The sequence below is a fragment of the Pelodiscus sinensis genome, chromosome 3 (assembly GCF_052426305.1).
Source record: "Pelodiscus sinensis isolate ZL-2025 chromosome 3, ASM5242630v1, whole genome shotgun sequence".
In the NCBI taxonomy this organism is placed as follows: Eukaryota; Metazoa; Chordata; order Testudines; family Trionychidae; genus Pelodiscus; species Pelodiscus sinensis.
Window position 1 is genome coordinate 39,650,918 of NC_143054.1, and position 17,507 is coordinate 39,668,424.

Below are 17,507 nucleotides of genomic sequence, written 5' to 3' on the forward strand. Positions count from 1 at the left end.
TCAGAAGTGAGGTGGACAGTTCAGCCCAGATCAATGCCCTCTTTTTCATCTGTAAAAGAAGCATATTCTGAAGGGGAAGTTTTCATTCAGCTTGAGGGGCTTAGCTGGTATTCAATCAAGATTGTGTGTGTTTGATTAATTGGGTGGGTGGAGCTAGCTCTAATCACTCCTGAGACACACTCAATTGTTCTCCACTGTTCTCTTAGCTAAAATAAGAAAAACAACCACTAAAACTGTTGTTCCAAATTGCAATTTTCCACCCAAATCAAAGGTCTCATCTCTAGCATAACAAGGACATGGAAGAAATGAAAATGCTTTCTGTTATTGTTCAAGTGATAGCCTTTTGATGATCTTTGGAAAGGTGAAAAATGAGTTTTCAATCATCAATGGTCTATCACTAATAAGTGTTGCAATTATCTACATCCTTGTTCAGTAAGAATAGGGATGGTAATGATTGTCACCCCTTATAGGCAGTGTATTATGTTAAGAATTAGGCTGTTTTTGCAAATTGTATTCATTGACAGGGAGAATGTATAAATAAAAAAAGAATAAAAATATTGATTCTAAAGCCTTGCCTTTTTTCCCTTGTTCATCTATGTTCTCTGCACTTGCCCTTGTTGAAGCTCATCAGATTTCTTTCGGCCCAATTTTCCAATTTGTCTCAGCCACTCTCGACTGTATCCCTACCCTCCAGCATACCTATCTTTCCCCTTAACTCGGTGTCATCTGCAAACTTGCTGATGGTGCAATCCATCTCCTCATCCAGGTCATTGATGAAGACACTGAACAAAACTGGCCCCAGAATTGATTCTTAGGGCACTCCTATTGATACTGATCACCAATCAGAAAGATTCCAATCATCTAGCCAGCTTTCTATCCACCTTACAGTCCATTTAACCAATCCATACTTTCATTTGCTGGCATACTGTGAAAGAGACCATGTCAAAAGCTTTGCTAAAGCCTAGGGATATCTTGTCCACTGACATCTTCATGTCCACAGAGCTAGTTACCTTTTCATAGAAGGCAATCAGGTTTGTCAGGCATGCCGTGCCCTTGGTGAGTCCATGTTGACTATCCCTGATCAGTTTCCTCTTTTCCAGGTGCTTCAAAATGGATTCCTTAAGGATCTGCTCCATGATTTTTCTGGGGACTGAGGTGAGACTAGCTGATCTTTAGATCCCAGTTTTTCCTCCTTCATTTGGAGTAATGTATCCAGTTTTGCACTCCCAACTACAGAAAGAATGTGGACAAATTGGAGAGAGCCCAGCAGACAGCAACAAGAATGATTAGAGACTAAGGCATGTGACTTATGAGCAGAGGCTGAGGGAACTGGGCTTATTTAGTTTGCAGAAGAGAAGAATGAGAAGGGATGGGGGAGTTCCAAAGAGGATGGAGCCAGGCTGTTCTCAGTGGTGGCAGATGACAAAACAAAAAGCAATAGTCTCAAATTACAGTGGAAGAATTCTAGGTTGGCTATTAGGAAAAGCTATTTCACTAGGAGGGTGATGAAGCACTGAAATCTCTATTCTTAGAGGTTTTTAAGGTCAGGCTTGACAAAGTCCAGGTTGGGATGATTTAATTGGGGTTGGTCCTGCTTTGAGCAGGGTGTTGGACTAGATGACCTCCTGAGGTCTCTTCCAACTCTAATCTTCTATGATGCCATGATTTCCTTTCCCTCACTTTTCTCCTTACCCTCCTTCTTCCTGTCCCTCTCATACTCTATCGCACACCTCACTTCCCTTGCTTAATCCTCCAGTTAATAATAAATACATATAATAATTCATAATAATTCCTGCTCCAGCCCAAACTTTCAAGTCACTCAGGGCATATCTACATTAGGAAATTATTTCAAAATAACTTATTTTGAAATAATAACTCCAAGAACAGTATGTCAATACTACAGTGCAGCCTCAAAACTGGTCTGAAACCGGTTCCCTTAATATGGATGCTTTATCTTGACTTAGAGCCCCAGAAAGCACTGGGAAGTAATTACTTTGAAAGACTCTGGGGAGTAGTTTTTAGACATAGCAGCACTGGAGCATGCACACTACCTCTATTTTGAAATTACTGTGTCAAAATTGGTATTATTCCTTGTGGAAAGCAGGAATTATTTCAAAATAACATGCCCCTTACTACTTTGAAATAACTGACTTAATGTGGATGCTCCTTTTGTTAATTCAAAATAAGGGGAGTTATTTTGAAATAACTCCCTAGTGAGGACCAGGGCTCAACCTCTGTGTGTCTTATTCCCCATCTGCAAAATGAGGAAAATAGCACTGCCCTAACTCAGAGGGGTGTGCTAAGAATGAATACTTTAAAGATTGTGACATGGTGAGACATTGTGAAAATGGGGGCTGTATAAATATTTAAACGCTGATCCTTTCCCCATGGGAGTAAGTGGAACTTTCACAAAAAATGAGCAGGATCAGACTCTAATTTCTGAAATTCAGTAAGAACATTATTTGCAAAATATTAATGACACAGTGGGTCAGTGCAGAGTCCTGGGTTCAAATTTGATTTGAGTTACAAATGAAAATGAGTTGAAAAGTGTGAGCCTCAGATCTTTGTAGATACATCTTGTCTATCTCTTTCCTTACTACATAGTTTGGGAACATTTGATCAAAAAAGCACAAGATTAAAAACAACTTACTTGTCAGCTTGATTTAGGTCAAAGGCAAACTACAGGAACTCTAGTTTTCTCCCCCACACTCTGTCCTACCTCACTGTTTCATGACCTTTCACAGATCATAATTTGCTATTAGAGAAGATATATGTAGAGTGAGTTGTAAGTCAAGGTTTAGAGCATAACTATGTTGAGCAATGACACATTATTCATATTCATTGTCACAACAGATTTATTCAGTGTACAAGTGAAATGGGTGTGTTCCAAACTGCCAGTCCCAAGAAGTAAATATAGAAGTTGAAATCCAAGCTGTGCTTTCTAGCTAATGTAGTGTCACCAATAACACCCTGTGAATTGTGGAAGCCAAATGTTGCCCTCATTTAAACCAATGAAATCTCATTGCCTTCAAGCAGATTGAGTAGGTAGCCCGGACAGTGGAAGCTAGTTAACAATTCTGTTGATGGTACAGGGCTGAAAATACATAAAAGTAGTTAAACATGTGTTCTAGAAAGTTAGCAGATTTGTCTCTGGGTAGAGAAAAGTAGTTAATTTGCTGAGTATGACTGTCATTTTTAAGGTAGAACTACCAGACTTTTTTCCCACCATTGTTAAATATTAATACTCTTGGTCCTCACTCTGTAGCAGTAAAAAATGAGAAAATGTGGAAAATGAGTTGGAGGTCAGAATTAAGTGCCAAGTGTCAATCTATGTAACCAGTTTTCTGAAAACAAAGCTAGACAACATCCCACTCAATGGGATGACCAGTCTAAAAAATTCAGTTGTGAATGAAAACCTCTAAGAATCTCTGTGATGTGCAGTGTGGAAGAGCTGGACTGTTAGCAACCGGGAAAGCTCTTATTCTTGAACGAGGAAGTGGACATTTCTGCTGCTCTGGAGATGATATCAAGCTTTGAGAGCCTCTTTCTGGAAATCTCAGCTTCTCCAGAGAGGAATGGAGCCCTTACTGAGTCCTTTTTTCAATGAGGACAAAAGGGGGGAAATAACCTCTCTCCAATCACATCTCTTTCATGTCCACTTGATGAGATGCATAGCAGACTCCATTTTCACCATACAAAGTCCAACCATTTTGTTTGTAGATCTATTTTAAAGAGGTTGAAATAATATTTTTATATGGGAAAAAAAATTTCACTCACGTTGTATTCCAGAATAGAGGAGCAAATGCTTTTGCTCAATTCTTCTACTAAAATAAAGTAGCTAATGATAGAATTAATGATAACAGAAAGAGACTGAAACTGTACATTTTCAGTGAAAATTCACTGTAATTCTGCATCACCATATAGGAGAAGCCATAGGAACTTTAAGAATTGAGAGAAGAGTGCATATTCTTAGGTCACAGAGTTTCTGAAGGATATACAACTGTCAGAGCTGAATGATGCTATGATATTTCAGAGGAACATACATATACACACACATTAATCATACACATATATACACACCGAGGAGGAGAAGAGAGAGTGAAATGACAGTCTCGTTTGTTTCTTTTAGAATTTTTAAGGTGTCCTGCTTGTATGGTGATGAGCACATAATAAATACCTGAATAGTACATTACATGAATAAAGGGTGTTCATGTGTATAGTCAAGAATGAAAAAGAGAAACTGCCATAATAAGTAAGCTTAGATCCTAATGTGACTGAAGGTTGTGTGCAGACATGTGGGGAAAAAGAGCCTGACAGAAAGCTTCTTCCAAAGTATTAATAATAGAAAAGAAAAGTAAAAAAGATTGTTCACTTCAGACACAATGTCGGGTAATCACTACAGACATTCTGAAGATGACAAGGAGGTGGAAGCATATTTTTCAACAATCTCTACTGCATATGCATTCAAATACCCTGTTTTAAAAGATATACTGTGCTGAAACTGACTGATAGTAGAATATATGACCACTGATTCACATGTCTAGTGAAGGTAAAAGCAAGAATCACACAAGCTTCAAGAATACTGAATTAGACTATTTACTTTTTCCTCAGTGAAACTTGGGAAATATTTCTGTGCCTTTATGTATAGCAGGGGCTACATTCTGACCTCTGACAAATATCAGTGGCAATGCCTGAAACTCATAGATCAGTATTTGAGAAGCTTCTCCACAGGCACCGATGTTTTTGCAATGGTGGTTTTTTGGGTGGTATGTTGATCAACTAAATAGTCTGAAGGCAAATGCTCTGGATAGTGGGGACTGTTACAGAGAGACAAGTATTTTATTTTTAAATTCTTCCCACATTTTACCATCATCATCTCAGTCTTGCCTAGGTTAGGTTCAGTCAGTCACCCTTCATGCAGGTATTGGTTTTGGCCAGCCGTTGAGAATTTAAAGAGATGGTGCTGTTTATGTTTGATATAGAAGAGACATAGAGTTGGATACCCTCTGTATAATATGGACACTTTGGGTATGTCTAGACTACATACCTCTGCTGACAGAGGCATGTAAAAGAGGCTACCTGACATAGTCAATGAAGCCAGGATTTAAATATCCCCTGCTTCATTAAAATAAAAATGGCCGCTGCGCTGTGCCGGCTCAGCTGATTGTCAGCACAGCGCGAGTCAAGACGCAGATCGGTCGACTACGGAAGCCTTTGTCGACCACTGCCTTATGCCTCATGAAATGAGGTTTACAGGAGCGGTTGACAAAGGCTTCCTTTGTTGACCGATCCGCATCTTGACTCGCGCGCTGTGCTGATGATCAGCTGAGCCGGCACAGCGTGGTGGACATTTTTATTATAATGAAGCCGGGGATATTTAAATCCCGGCTTCATTGACTATATCAGGTAGCCTATTTTACATGCCTCTATTGGCAGAGTCATGTAGTCTAGACATACCCTTTGTTGCCTCACCACTTATCCCATCAGGATTATACAGCTGCAAAATAATATGGGAGAGAAGAATGAGGCATGTTGGATTCCACAGGTGAGGAGGTTGGAAGTGGAGGAACAACTACCATAGTTTTCTGTGTTGAGTCTGGAAGGAAGGACCCGACTCATTTCCGGATGTTTCCCTGCAGCTCCTTAGAAGTTGAATAGGAGCATATGATGATGAACAGTATGAAAGAGCACAGGGAGGGCCAGCAGGATAGGAAAGGAGTACTTCTCTACCAGCCTGTGGAAAAGGAAGACATCATCCCAGCAGGGATGCAAGTGTTGTCTCTGAATTGTGTCCTCACTGAAGCCTGCCTGAGAAGAATCAAAGATCGTGGCAAGTAACAAGTGGCACTAACAATTGTAGAGGGTTTTTTTTTTTTAGGAGGAGATTAGGGTCAGGGTTAGGGTTAGGGTTGTGCTGACTCTGAATTAGGATTGGCCTAGAGCAAAAGTTTCCCTGTCTTGCTCAGGCTAGTGCATACCTTTGGTGGGCAGAGGATTTCTGTTGCCAAAGGAGTTGTTGATGATCTACATTAGCAGAGGTACAAGACGTGCTAATTTTTATCCTCTAGGAAGGGCAGGGGTCAGAGTTGTAAGTGTCTGATGACATCAATTAGTCCCTTCTTCCAGTTATATTTATGCACAAGGAAAGGAAGCATACTCCTAATCTTCTTTGAAGACTTGACTGGTATAAAGAGTGCTGCAGAATTACTCATTAATTCTTCATAAGTGAAAACATTTTTCCAATAAGCCCTAGAACATGGTCTTTAATACCTATTTAGTTTGGAAAGCATGAGTATATTATTTCTAATTTTGATTCTAGTTTCAAGTGCAGTGCCTGGTGACTAATCCAGCTGGGCTGCATGATATTAATAGCTAAAAACTATTTTAAACATCAGTCATTTTTACTTGTGAAATCAAATATATCCTCAAATTGTATCCTTTTCAACAGCTCTAGCAGTCTGGATGAATCCTGTCACCATTAAACTGATTCATTGTTTGTAGGATTTTTTCAATATATTAAAATAAACACTAACATATCTGAGTGAGAGTAGGAGCATAGGATACACTAACAAGCTACAAGCATTGCCTCCCATATAGGAAGGAAAATTTATCTTTGGAGAGATACATCTGATACAGCTATTCTAATATGCTGCATGAAATTCCAAGCAGATTTATCAAATTATTTTGTAATCTAGGAAGCTCATTATATATTAATAGAACAATGGAACTTTTAAAGTAATGATTCAGACCACAGATATGACAAATATATTAGAGATAGCAAGGAGAACACACATGAGTAATTGTTGTTACAAAATTAAGATACTTGCTGTGCAGTTGAATGCTATGTGAAATATTTAGCATTGGATTTTTGATGCATTGCATTCCAAAGGGTTTGTTTCTTTATCAGGAATAGCACATGCATTTGTTTTATATGGCATTCAGTTGTTTTTATATAGAGTACAAAAATCAGAAATAAATTCTATACATTAATTTTAAAAAAATTAGAAAAATAAGAAAAGAAATCTGGCTAATCATATGTGTATCTTTTCTTTGTATCTTAATAGGGAATCAAATCACTTACACAGTGGTTACACCCATTGCAATTTGTAACTAATTTATGTACATTCCTCAGTTTGCCATTAGATGGCACTGTGGGAATGATTATATAGCTTATAAAATGATTTGTATAAATTCTTCATATTCTAGGATGCAGAAAAGGTACATATGTGTGTGTATGTGTGTTTCCCTGTCTCCCACTGGTTTCACCAGTTTAATCCTGTCATACTATGAGTCAGATTTTCTAGGCATGTTTGCCACTGCCAATAATGGATATACTGAAATTGCTGAACTTGAGCAGTTGATTTAGTTCATTTTATGGTGGTAATCTTTTATATTAAATTACTTCCTAGTGGAATCTACCTCTTTCTAACATGTTTTTTGTCATAATATTACTTGCACATAATCATCTCAAATGTTTGCTTCCCAGATCATCTCTCTGACAAAGACACAATAATTGCTGGAGCTGGGCACAATGTTCACACTGAACCTAGGATGAATTGTGAAAATGAAATTTGGCCCTGGTTTGCACAGCTTTCAATGGAAATCGAGTTTTAGAGCTGAGCCCTTTTACTCTGTACATATGGATATCACTCAGTACACACCACCCAATAATTTCTAGGATCTTCTTTAACTCCAATTGTTTTGCTCTGTTATGTGACTTTTTATATAGCACCACAATTGTCTTAATAATTTCCATATCAAGTGTAGTCAGCTGAAGAGTAAAAGAGAGATTTTTTTGAACTGCCAGTCTTTCAGACACTGTCTGGACTCTGAGAGACAGCCTGGATTCTTTCCATATCACACTTCAGCACCAATTATACTGTTTCTGAAGGCCAAATTCTGCCCTCAGTGATACCTGTGCAATTTTTTTGCCTTCAAGGCTTTTGAACATGAATAATTGTTGAAACTTTGGTAAACAATTCCACTGAAGAAGCACAAGATGGAACAGAATCCATATCTCTCTGTATGTCTCAGCTGTTTTGGCTCTGCAAGGCTAAGACTAAAAATCAGTTAATATTTATTTTTGTAAAAACGGCAGTAGCTATGACTCTAAAAGCACACAGAGCAAATATGTTGAGGAAGAAAGTGCCAGTTTTGCATGTTTCTCCCTTCGCCCCCTCCCCCTGGAGAAGCCAAGTTCATCAGATGTTTTTCTCAGGATGAGGCCCAGTGACTTGCAATGGGATGAAGTTCCAGTGTCTTCTTGGCATGACTGGCTGGGCTGCTTCACCTTCTTGAAAATGTCAAGGCTGTCCCTGACTTACCTGAAAGAAGAGAGGTCTGTCTGAGTTCTAACCACGACCACTCTAGCATCATGAGGATATTGTGCCCAAGACTTTGTTTTTTCCTCTGATGCTGCATATATTGGAAAATGAGGAGTGTCTCTGTTGGGCAACATAACCAGTTCAAACCACTTAAAGGGAAACAATGTGTTCAAGATCACAAAGGAAGGAACTTGTGGGTTGAAATATAGCACTTTGCCCTGGTCTACACTAGGAAGTTATTTCAAAATAACCCTCCTTATTTTGAAATAATAAGCTGCGCGTCCACACTTCCAAGCCTGTTATTTCAAAATAAAGGAGGGGGATTATTTCAGAATCTGTACTCCTGCTTTCCTCGGGGAATAATGCTTATTTTGAAATCACTATTTTGGGATTTATTATTTTGATATAAATTATTTTGAAATAATTTCCTAGTGTAGACATGCTCTTTGAGAGCTACAGGGTTAGCAGTCTAAATGATTTCATTAAAACTGAATGTGGACCTATGAGAGTATTTACAGATATCACATTATCTGGCAGAATGCTTCTTTTTCTAACATGGCTATGTGAGAGAGCCATATATGAAGTGCTGGACTGTCAGCAGCTCCCAGCTTTTCCTGGAGCAGTTTAGATGAGGGTGTTTGTATAGAAAAAAGTTTTGTAGCACACCTCAGTTGGTTTTAGACCACCAACCTGCTGACGATTGCCAGAGCACAATTCATTGTGGCCACACACCCCACTCCATCTTCAGATATGTGAGTTGCAACTGGGGATGTCGTAGCTGTTGGTTAGGCTGCCCAGGCACCCACTGAAGACTTTCCTGTGGTAGGGATAATCAAGCAAGGGAGCTGCAGAAAACTCTGAGCTTTTTGCACCACTGGAATGGCACCAAGTTAGCAGAGGAAGCTGAAGGAACGAGCACAACATGGTTTTCAAAAAATGCTAGTTTTAGTTTATTTTCCTTTATATTAAAAAGAAGAAATGAATCATTCATTGAGAGAAAGTTTATATAAATACAGCATGAATAGGATTTGACCATGCATCTCTTGAGATGTTTTATAGACACTTTATCTTGCTAGGCTACACAGTATTTTATTAACTTCTGCAAGAATTAGTTACAAGAGGGCTCTTTTATTGTTCCCTGAATGCAGTAGAAACATATTGAGAATTTCAAATAAATATACTTTAAAAATTCACAACATCACTGCTTAGGCATTTAAAAAACTGTTTGTTCCCTTTTTCTTGGCGAGATTTACTCTATGTGCATGCAAATTTCAGCTTCATCATCATACTTAATTTATTTGGGTGCTTTTTCAAAACGATTACAAGACAAAGCACAATGATTTTTTTCCACATTTTAGCTCTAAATTTATCCACGAACAGGTCACACATTAAAATTGGTTTTGTATGTGACATTAAAACATTGCCATTCTCATTGACCCTTGTACACTGGATAGTTGGAATCCAATCATCTTTCCCTTGAAAGTCAACAGGAAAATATTAAGTGACTTCAGAAGGAGTGGGATGGACCCTTTAAATTGCTACTGCTTTGCTGATGTGGCCTTTTAAAATTAACATTGAATCTTTATAGGTGACATCTGCCGATTCTGTTTTTTGTGTTTTTTTTTTAATATGTGTAGTGTTTTGGATCAAATGGCTAATAAAATGGTAGTGCTCTTTTTCTAACTTGGCTTTGAGTCACTATCATGACTCAGTTTTTTTGGATAATATTGTACCTCTCTTCTATAATTTACAAGACCAAACCAATAAACACTCAAATGTACTGCATTTCAAGGGATGTCTCTCATTTAAGTTTCTTATTTGCCTCCATTTCACACAGATTTGGCTTCCCCTGTCTTTTCTTGCTGAAAAGCATTTACTTCACACATAGGCTACGTCTAGACTGGCATGATTTTCCGCAAATGCTTTTAACGGAAAAGTTTTCCGTTAAAAGCATTTGCGGAAAAGAGCGCCTAGATTGGCACGGATGCTTTTCCGCAAAAGCACTTTTTGCGGAAAAGCGTCCGTGCCAATTTAGACACGCTTTTGTGCAAAAAAGCCCCGATCGCCATTTTAGCCATTGGGGCTTTTTTGCGCAAAACAGTACTGTGCTGTCTACACTGGCCCTCTTGCGCAAATGAGTTGCGCAAGAGGGCTTTTGCCCAAACGGATTTCTTACAATAGGAAGTCAGTGTTCTTGCAAAAATTCAAGCGGCCAGTGTAGACAGCTGGCAAGTTTTTCCACAAAAGCAGCTGATTTTGTGGAAAAACTAGCCAGTCTAGACACAGCCATAAAGAATAGTGAAATCTTAAAGGAAGGAATGCCACAGCATTACTTCGACAGAGTAATTTTTAATATCTCTCATTTTAGGTACTTGTCTCACATTATGAAAATAGGAATTGACATACTGCATCAGACTTAAGGGCTGTGTCTACACTGGCATGAATTTCCGGAACTGCTTAAAACGGAATACTATTCCGTTTTAAGTTTTTCCGGAAAAGGAGCATCTACATTGGCAGGCCCTTTTTTCCGGAAAAGCATCTGTCGCCAATGAAGACGCGCTTTTCCTGAAAAGACTACTGGGCTGTCTACACTGGCCCTTTTCCGGAACAGTGTTCCGGAATAAGGACTTATGCTCGAGCGGGAGCAGCGTAGCTTTTCCGGAATAGTGGCTGATTTTGTACAGTAGAGCGTCGTTGCTTTTCCGGAAATTCAAGGGCCAGTGTGGCTAGCTCGCAGCTTATTCCGGAAAAGCGGCTGATTTTCCAGAATAAGTGGCCCAGTGTAGACACAGCCAAGGACTATCTGCTTCAGTAGCTTGTCTCTGACAGTGTCAGCTATTTCAGAGGCAGATGTAAGAAACCTGCAGTTGGCAGATTTGGGGATATTTGCCCCTCTGAGATTTAATAGCTCTTCCTGACTTGTTTATCATTCATTATAAGAAATCTGTATATCCTTAGAATCTATATTCATATCCAAACCCATTTAAAACTTTTCTCATACTTAGCCATACTAACTTCCTATGCCAATGAATTACTGAGTTTCATTACACATTATATGCCATGGAAGGTAGTGCTGCCTAATGTTTGGAGCCTGAGATTGTCACTCAGGAGACCTTGGTTCTATTCATCTCTGTGCTACTAACCAGATGGGTGACCTAAGGCAAGTCGCTTCCACTCTCTGTGCTTCAGTTTCCCACCTGTAAAACTGGAATAATGATACTTATCTCCATTGTAATGCACTTGGAGATATGTTTATGAAAAAAGCTATGTGAGAGTTCGGCATGATTTACCGTTATTTTGTTGATTTTGATGACCATCCTCATTGTTCCTTTTTATAACACAGGGAGAACAGAAGCACCTACTATGCTTTCTCTGTACCATCCACTATTTTATATACTTTAATCAAATTCCCCTTCTGATAAAAACAATCCCAGTCTTTCCAATCTCTCTTCCTATCTGTTTTTTCAGGTTCTTGATCTTCTTTGTACCTCCTGCCCCTTTGTTCAGCACAATTCTTTTTTGAAGTGGAGTGACCAGTACAACAAACAACATTCCAGCAGAGACTGTTATATGGAAAGACACGATAATACGCATGTTATTCACTATTCTATTCTTTATACAAACTAACATATCTGCTTTTTTGAGTGAAGCTGCACAGTGAGTAGATATCTTCATTGAACCATCTAAATCCTTTTAGAATTGCTAAATTCTTTTCTTCATTTGACACAGATAATGTAGAAACCTAATAGGTATACAAATAGTTCGAATTTTCCTTCCAGTAGGCATTACTTTGCATTTATTGACATTTAATTTAATTTGCCATTGTGTTGCCCATTCATCTGTCTTATTTAAGTTTCTGTGAGGTTCCCCAGAGTTCTCTGTTGCTTTGACTAAACTAAATATCTGTATGTCATCATGAGCTCCACTCACCAGTAGGGCACTTCCTCTTGCTCAGAGGGTTAGCTCTTCACAGGTCTGAAGCCTCTTTCTGTCTGTTCCTCTATCTGTGGACTCTCTCTTTCTCTGGAACTTTTGGTCCTCCTTTGTGATTCAGCCTTCTGGCCATGTTAGAATAGTCCTGGCTTCTGGGTACCGAAGGACCACTGGAAAACCATATTAGGCAGTTTGGGCACCACTGCCTGGTCTGTGCCACTTCCCCAATGTTTGGTAGGGGAAGCCCACCCAATACTCTAGGTTCCAGCCCAGAGACCATGTACCTGGCAAGTATGGTCTGTTTTCCCCTTTGACCCTGTTATTCTTTCCCTGAACTTTTCATTACAGTTCTGATTTCCCACTTTCTGAGTGTACCAGCTTAGACTCCCCCCTCCTTGAGAATAAATGCAGACTACTGAACTCTACAGCCTCATACACCTCCCTATTCCCAGAGACTGGCTGCAGACTACTTCCCCTGCAGCTCTTCTTTTCTGCCCATTGCTTTTTGGGAATCTCCATCACTGGTCAACCTTTCCACCCTTGGCTGTCCCTCAAGAGCAGCCTTTCAAGTTAATTGGCCCCCTCCACAGCCTTATTAACCCTCTCAAAGTTAGTGTGGGGTGGACATCACATCACATCTACAAATATTGCTATTTCCTTACTTCCAACTCCCCCCTTCCTTCTAAAGCATTCTTCTTCTTTGGAATGGAAACAGAAACATTTACAATATAATACAAATGTTTGAAATCCTTGAAGAGCTTTAGGAGATGAAGAATGCATCTTTCCTCCAGGAAATGAAAAGATGGGTTACTTGTTCACTTTATATTTGATGATTTTTAGATGTTAGCATTTACACCGTGGCAACTCTCCATTTTAGCATCAGGTGCATGCATCCATCTTTCTTGTAGTGTCCTAATAGAGTTGATGGTTGTCCATTGTCTTTAGTGAAGCAAGAAACCCAGATGGTTTGATATTGTGATCATGAATGAGATGTTGGTTGTTTAAATTGGAGCCTGCCCATTGCATCCACTCAGTATTTTGTTGGTTGAAGTTAAATGACAGAAGATTAATTGGCAAGACTTGAGGCAAGCAAACAAGTCTGCAATGAAGGAAGAGTCTTTGTTTAGTCAGTGATAGAAATGTAGCCGTGTTAGTCTGGTGTAGCTGAAACAAAATACAGGACTATGTAGCACTTTAAAGACTAACAAGATGGTTTATTAGATGATGAGCTTTCGTGGGCCAGACCCACTTCCTCAGATCAGATAATGGAAGAAAATAGTCACAACCATATATACCAAAGGATACAATTTAAAAAAAATTAACACACATGAAAAGGACAAATCACATTACAGAACAGAAGGGGGATGTGGGGGGGGGGGGGGAAGGAAGGTGAATGCCAGTGAGCTAATGATATTCGAGGTAGGGAAAGGAAGATGTCTGTGAGTTAATAGTATTAGAGGTGATAATTGGGGAAGCTATCTTTGTAATGTGTAAGATAGTTGGAGTCTTTGTTAATTCCTCTGCGGAGAGTGTCGAATTTTAGCATGAATGCCAGTTCAGAGGATTCCCTTTCAAGTGCAGATTTGAATGTCTTCTGAAGTAGGATGCAGGTTAGCAGGTCATTCAGACAGTGTCCTTTCTGGTTGAAATGACAAGCAACTGTTTTTTCTTTGTGATCCTGTCTAATGTCTGTTTTGTGGGCATTGATTCTTTGGCGAAGTGTCTGAGACGTTTGTCCAATGTACATAGCAGACGGACACTTTCGGCACATGATAGCATAGATTATATTTCTGGAGGCGCAGGAATATGTATTCTTGATCTTATAACTCACTTGGTTAGGCCCAATAATGGTGTCAGCAGAGTGAATATGTGGACAAAGCCGGCAGCGGGGTTTGTTGCAAGGGAAAGTACCAGGGTTGGTATTAGTGTGGTATGTCCTGTGGTTGTTGGTAAGAATCATCTTGAGGTTAGGTGGTTGTCTATAGGAGACTATGGGTCTGTCTCCCAGAGCTTCTTGTAGTTTAGTGTCCTGTTCCAGTATAGGCTGTAATCTATTGATAATGTGTTGGACAGGTTTAAGTTGGGAGCTGTAGGTGATGACAAGTGGTGTTCTATTGTTGGTTTTCTTGGGTCTGTCTTGTAGTAGATGGTTTCTAGGTATTCGTTTGGCTCTTTCAATTTGCTTTTTTATTTCTCCGGGTGGGTAGTTGAGGTTTATAAATGCTTGGTAGAGATCCTGAAGTTCCTGGTCTCTGTCTGTGGGATTAGAGCAGATGCGGTTGTATCGAAGGGCTTGGCTATAGATGATGGATCGTATGGTGTGTGCTGGATGGGAGCTGGAAGCATGTAGGTAACTGTATGAGTCAGTGGGTTTTCTGTAGAGGGTGGTGTCTAATTTTCCATTGTTGATTTGTACTGTGGTGTCCAGGAAATGGATCTCTCGTGTGGAATGGTCCAGGCTGAGGTTAATGGTGGGGTGTAGGTTGTTGAAATCTCTGTGGAATGTCTCCAGTGTTTCTTGGCCATGCGTCCAGATCATAAAGATGTCATCGATGTAGCGTAAGTAGAGAAGGGGTAAAAGGGGACGGGAGTTGAGGAAACGTTGTTCTAGGTGAGCCATAAAGATATTAGCATACTGTGGGGCCATGCGTGTACCCATGGCTGTGCCGCTGATCTGGAGGTATAAGTTGTTCTCAAACTGGAAATAATTGTGGGTGAGAACGAAGTTACATAGGTCTGCTACCAGGTTGGCAGTGGTGTCCTCTGGGATAGTGTTTCTAATAGCTTGTAATCCATCTTCATGTGGGATGTTGGTGTATAGTGCTTCTACATCCATGGTGGCAAGGATGGTGTTATTGGGGAGGTTATCGATGTTTTGTAGTTTCCTTAGGAAGTCAGTAGTGTCTCGGAGAAAGCTGGGGGTGTTGGTTGCGTAGGGTTTGAGGAGAGAGTCTACATAGCTGGATAGACCAGTAGTGAGTGTGCCAATACCAGAGATGATGGGGCGTCCGGGGTGTCCAGGTTTATGGATCTTGGGAAGCAGGTAGAAAAGACCAGCAACTCCAGGCCCACCAGGCAGTCACACATGTATCTCCCAATCCTGCTGGGCAGACCTGCTGATATGCGCTGATGGTGGGCTTGCTGCGGGCAGCCCACTGTCTTGGGCTGGCCACACAGGATCATTGCCATTGGCCCTCCACTGGGACTCTGTTCCTGCAATATCTGTGCTAGACCATGGATGTTGCTGGACCAGAGAATCCCTGTTAATAGAGTTAATAGAGTTTCAACCTGTAGTAAGTGTGCTCCAGGTCCTGTGTCCTGTGTCCCACAAAAGTGCATCCAGACCTCAAAAGCACATTGGAAAAGCAATATGCTTTTGTGCAAGAGAGTGTCCACACTGCAGGGACACTCTTGCGCAAGAAAGCTCTGATTGCCATTAACAGAATGGCTACCAGAGCACCTGTGCTTTTTCTGATAGGCTCTTTTTGCGCAAGAAACTCCTGCGGAGTGTCCACGTCCTTGTAGTGTAGACACAGGCACCATGAAACCTCACACTTGGGCCCTGAAACAATGAATCAATTGAACAGTATGGAAAATGGGCTCAGATACCCAGGAAATTCAAAGCCATATTTCAACAGACAAGCTGAGTGAAAAGAATAGGTCATTTTGTCAATGACAACCAGAATTGGACAGAATCTTGAATGTATGAGAAAATGTGATTTAGCCCAGTCTGTTCCTCAACTTAAAAGAAAAGGCTAACTTCAATTGCAGTGAAGCATAATATAAAGGAGAGACAAAATATGACTGCAGGCTGTTGCTTGCTATAAAAGAATGTTTTTGCTGCTTTGTTCAATCTATAAATAAAACTACTTTGTTTTAAGAAATCTGCTAGTTAATATAATAAGTTCTTGATTAAAGTAAATGCACGTACCTGTGTATATGGGGGAGGAGGGAAAGCCATTGGTACAAGCAGCTTACTGACCGAGATCCCAGTATAAGAGAGGAAGAACTGAGATAAGATTGATAAAAGGTCTTACACCTGAATGGCTTAAACAGAATGACCAGAGAAGCGATTGAAGTACAACTAGCCCTGTGACTTTGACAAAAGAGAAAAAATGTTGGTTTGACTTTTCCATCTTGGTGTGTGCATGCGCGCGTGTGCACACGCACACATTTCTGTTGCACAGTGTTCTGTCACTGCTATTTCAGCTACAAAGCTGAAACTGCCTCATTAACCACAGCTGCTCCCTTAATAACCTTGTAATTCCACATTTCACACATCTTTTTTTCTGTGCGCTGTACATTAGTGCTCTGTATTATATCTCAATAAATAAAATATCATCTTTCTGTCCCATTGTTCCTCAAAATAACAACTATGGAAGTACAGTCTAATGCTAATACTAGCAATCAGTTCAAGAAAGCTAGCCATATAGTTGAAAAGAGGGAATAAAAATTTGCCCATTTCCCCTCCATCAACAGACGAATTGTTGCAACAGATATCAAGAGTTATAAATGTAACTTTGTCAAGGAGATTGACTTTTAAAAACTAAAATATACATGAATTATATGTAGAGGCTGGTGCATGCAGAAGCAGCCATTCTAATGATAATTCACCATCTAAATTTCCTATATTTAACTTATTCACTGCATTTAAAGTTAAAGAATATAACATGGAAATCATGGGAAGAGACTGTTGTTATAACTGGCAGAGAAGGTAAGAAATTAAGAACATATAATAGCTGGCACAAATTTCACACAAAGTCAAAATCTCTGTTGGCTATGAGGCCACCCCGTCGCCGTCCCTCTGACCACGGCTCCAGCACTGCCGTACCTGCAGCTGGGTGGCGTTTGGCCAGACACCAGAGGCTCCACCCCCTACGCCACCGGCACAGCAACGGCACACCACGCCGGATGGTGGGGGGGAGTGGATCCGAGGAGGAAGAGCCGGGAGGAGGCTTGGCAAGGGCCAGACCCTTCCCGACCAGGGGCAGAGCCTCTCGGTCAGTGCTGGGGATTGGACGTGGGATGGCCACGCAACCCCCCCCCCCCCCATGTCAGCTACGGAGCCAGCAGGACAACTCAAAAGGTGGACACCGGCAGAAGAGGAGGGGAGTAAGGGATGGCTCCCCGGGAGAGAGAGGCGGCTGGAACCCTGAGACCATGGACCCAGGTAGGAAGCGACCCAGGACATGGTCGTGGTGGCCTGTGGGTTGGTGCGTTGCGGGGGCAGAACCCCCACAAACCAAACTG